Source organism: Musca domestica, unplaced genomic scaffold (genome assembly GCF_030504385.1).
Source record: "Musca domestica strain aabys unplaced genomic scaffold, Musca_domestica.polishedcontigs.V.1.1 1, whole genome shotgun sequence".
NCBI lineage: Eukaryota > Metazoa > Arthropoda > Insecta > Diptera > Muscidae > Musca > Musca domestica.
Window position 1 is genome coordinate 18,178,409 of NW_026712114.1, and position 3,153 is coordinate 18,181,561.

General features: G+C 34.3%; 1 long non-coding RNA gene across 1 annotated transcript; it reads left to right on the forward strand.

Annotated features, from left to right (window-relative positions):
• The first annotated feature begins 477 nt into the window (after positions 1 to 477).
• On the forward strand, positions 478 to 2,023 carry LOC109612536 (uncharacterized). Its single transcript, XR_009342423.1, has 3 exons — positions 478 to 763; positions 833 to 1,816; positions 1,888 to 2,023. It is a non-coding gene; the product is annotated as an uncharacterized LOC109612536 (long non-coding RNA).
• The last annotated feature ends 1,130 nt before the right edge of the window (positions 2,024 to 3,153 follow it).

The following is a 3,153-nucleotide window of genomic DNA, read 5'->3' on the forward strand; positions in this document are numbered from 1 at the left end:
GTAATAACATAATTAACTTGGTTTAATTGTTGTCAACATTTAAGCAACTGAAACAAAACCAAAAATGTGACATATTGTCAGGATTTAAAAAGGTTTTTTGGTATAGTTGCTGCTATGAATCCGTTAAGAAGAATAATTTGAAAATTATGCCCTGAAAACAGATGCCAGATTTTAAAATGTGAAATATTGAGGATTAGTGAATAACGTTTATGGTTTCATTTTTTTGTTCAGTACCACTTGTGTGGTAAATCATATAGTCGGGATACATATATTGCAAACAATACCCAATTTTTCATAGACTTAGCTTTACAAACATATTGGCTTCTCAGAGAGTGAAATTTATAAATTTTCGAATACATTGATATGACTACATTGTTCTCTTTTATTGTCTCTTCAAGATACGATAATCTGATTACTCTTGCTAAGAATAAAGAGCATTTGCAATAGTGACAAGTAACCTATGGTTTCGATATTAACAGCCAGTTCCACGATATCGAAAGAACACGTTCGCACAACTTTTACACGACAAACAGCTGATTTCCGTTCCACTAAAATCTATCAGAACGAAAATTTGCACGAAAATCAAAGCGAACGAAAACGTAAGCATTTCAGTGTAATTTTGCGTTCCACTATCTTTTTTCTTTCGTACGCATGCGAACACAAATGTCAAAATCAGTCACTTGTGTGTTTGCTATCGTATAATAACAATTAAGGAAAATTGTTTTAACATAAACATTGCTTGATTGAAAATGGAAACAAAAATGTAAGTAAAAATAATAAATGCAATTTAATATGTGAACAACAAATATATATTTTTTTTTCTCAATTCTAGCTCGAAAAAATCATCAACTACACAGCTGCGGGCACTAGTTGAGTAAATGGAGGAGAATCCTGTGTTCGCCAGATGAATGCCAATTTTTGGAAGCAGCAGAAGAAGTTTTAAATCGGGGCGGATTTGGGTAGTTCTGCAACCGGGCACCCACCTCTCTTCCATCATATCCAAAAGAGTCCGAAAACTTCCTTCGACACACGAAAGTTGGCCACAAACCTAGAAAAAATCATTTTTTATTATTTCAAAAATGTAAAAATACAATCATACTTACTGGTTGTTAGGTACTTCAAATAAATTCGAAGCATCTCTTAAATTCCTCCGTGGCACATTTCGAACCTCCTCCATAAAAAATAGGGCTACGGAAATATTCTTTTTTTTATTTTCTAAGAGCACAAATAGTTTGAACACAATCAATAGAAATTTTATTTTGTTTGTTTATTTACAATTTGTTTGTTTACAACTGAAATGCCAGTTGAGACAGAGCCACTGCTGCTTTTTCGCGTTTAAATTAGACATTTGACGCTTTTTTTGCTTTATTTCGCGATTAATTTTTCCAAAAAGATATTTTGCAACACTGAATCACGTAAGGCTATGCGAAAGAAAGAACGAAAGTTATTGGAACGCATTCTTATACGAAAGTGAGTGAGTAGCCTTCGTTCGCACAAATTTTCTTTCGAGATCGTGGAACAGGCTGTAACAGCCAGTTCCACGATATCGAAAGAACACGTTCGCACAACTTTTACACGACAAACAGCTGATTTCCGTTCCACTAAAATCCATCAGAACGAAAATTTGCACGAAAATCAAAGCGAACGAAAACGTAAGCGTTTCAGTGTAATTTTGCGTTCCACTATATTTTTTCTTTCGTACGCATGCGAACACAAATGTCAAAATCAGTCACTTGTGAGTTCGCTGTCGTATGATAACAATTAAGGAAAATTGTTTTAACATAAACATTGCTTGATTGAAAATGGAAACAAAAATGTAAGTAAAAATAATAAATGCAATTTAATATGTGAACAACAAATATATTTTTTTTATTTTCTCAATTCCAGCACGAAAAAATCATCAACTACACAGCTGCGGGCACTAGTTGAGTATATGTAGGAGAATCTGAGTTCGCCAGAGGAGTGCCAATTTTTGGAAGCAGCAGAAGAAGTTTTAAATCGGGGCGGATTTGGGTAGTTCTGCTACCGGGCACCCACTTCTCTTCCATCATATCCAAAATAGCCCGAAAAACCTAGAAAACCCTAGAAAAAAAAAATCATTTTTTATTATTTCAAAAATGTAAAAATACAATCATACTTACTGGTTTTTAGGTACTTCAAATAAATTCGAAGCATCTCTTAAATGCCTCCGTGGCATATTTTGAACCTCCTCCACATCATCCATAAAAAATAGGGCTACGGAAATATTCATTTTTTTTGTTTTTTAAGAACACAAATAGTTTGAACACAATCACTAGAAATTTTATTTTGTTTGTTTATTTACAATCTGTTTGTTTACAACTGAACTGTCAGTTGAGAGAAAGACACAGTTGCTTTTTCGCGTTTAAATTAGACATTTGGCGCTTTTTTTTGCCTTATTTCGCGATTAATTTTTTCAAAAAATATTTAGCAACACTGAATCACGTAAGGCTATGCGAAAGAAAGAACGAAAGTTAGTGGAACGCATTCTTATACGAAAGTGAGTGAGTAGCCTTCGTTCGCACAAATTTTCTTTCGAGATCGTGGAACAGGCTGTAAGACTGTGGAACAGGGGTAAGTTCCAACCTCCTTCACACTTTTGAAAATTTTGGACTAAAATTTCTCGGAATTTTTAGGTCTATAGTGCCTTCGGCAATATTTTTATACACTCCACCTTAAAAAGGAGTGTATCCATAAGTATTCGTCGTAGACCGCACTCATGATCTGCTTAAAATGCTAAGTGGATTTAACGGTGTCGGTCTGTCTGTTGAAATCACGATACAGCCCACGTTATTTGACATGGAGCTTCAAAATTTGGCAGAACAATTTGTATTATGTCTAGGATGGTTGATATTGAAAATGAGATATATCTGTCTACGTTTTGGTAAAGCCTTCATATAACGGTACCTCCCGATATTCGGTATTTTGATGATTTTAGCGACATTATTCACCGGAATTGTTTCAAATTTGGTATTTGAAGTTCGTAACGAATACTACAGCCTATGACAGAAAAATGTCTGTGCATGTCCACGTTTTGGAATGGCCCCCATATAATGGTACCTCTCTATAACCAGTATATTGATGATTTTAGCTACATTATTCACTGATTTTTTTTAAGTTTCGCAATTGAATATT